The sequence below is a fragment of the Penaeus monodon genome, chromosome 25 (assembly GCF_015228065.2).
Source record: "Penaeus monodon isolate SGIC_2016 chromosome 25, NSTDA_Pmon_1, whole genome shotgun sequence".
NCBI classification, from domain to species: domain Eukaryota; kingdom Metazoa; phylum Arthropoda; class Malacostraca; order Decapoda; family Penaeidae; genus Penaeus; species Penaeus monodon.
The window spans coordinates 35,873,096-35,873,447 of NC_051410.1; the positions used below are offsets into that span (position 1 = coordinate 35,873,096).

The 352-nt window shown below is 36.9% G+C and overlaps 1 protein-coding gene across 1 annotated transcript in view; it reads right to left on the reverse strand.

The window, feature by feature from the left end:
- Window positions 1-352, reverse strand: part of LOC119589379 — a 46,966-nt gene that overhangs the window by 25,174 nt on the left and 21,440 nt on the right. The window lies entirely within an intron of this gene.

The window sequence follows — 352 nt, forward strand, 5'->3', positions numbered from 1 at the left end:
CTTGATTTCTTAAGTGAATTATCAGTGAAAAGAGAGAAAATGCAAAGGAATACAAGCATTTTTGCCAATCACTTTATTTCTCTGTACTTAATAAAATAAACAATATTTGTGTGTCTTACTGAAGCTAGTGTAAAGAATTTTGAATGTTCCACGATATATTCGGATTGAAATCAGCAGTAAATGGTGGTCAGGTCGTTTGCCGAAGGTCAGCGCCGTCACATCAGAATCCTTGTTGAAAGAGCGGTAGTCGTCGCTTCCTCAGAGGAATCCTTAACCCTCAATGCTGTAGCTGTTACTCTCGGAACTGGCACTTCTAGAGTTTAAGTATGAATAAATTAATGATACATAAATG